Source organism: Plasmopara halstedii (assembly GCF_900000015.1).
Source record: "Plasmopara halstedii genome assembly, contig: Scaffold_816, whole genome shotgun sequence".
In the NCBI taxonomy this organism is placed as follows: Eukaryota; Oomycota; class Peronosporomycetes; order Peronosporales; family Peronosporaceae; genus Plasmopara; species Plasmopara halstedii.
Genome location: NW_020187732.1, coordinates 995,994 through 996,227, shown reverse-complemented (window position 1 = coordinate 996,227; position 234 = coordinate 995,994).

Here is a 234-nt window from a genome sequence, read left to right as displayed (position 1 = left end):
TGGAAGCGTCAATATTGACATGATTACGTTACGAGCATTTTCATGCCATAATCCTTGCTGCCGCGTCAAACGAAGCCAGAAAATCGAATCAGTATTGCTGTATCACCTCTGGAAGCGCCAATATTGATGTGATTACGTTACGAGCATTTTCATGCCATAATCATTGCCGCCACGTCAAACGCATTCGGAAAATTGAATCAGTTTTCTTGTAGCACGTCTGGAAGGGTCAATATC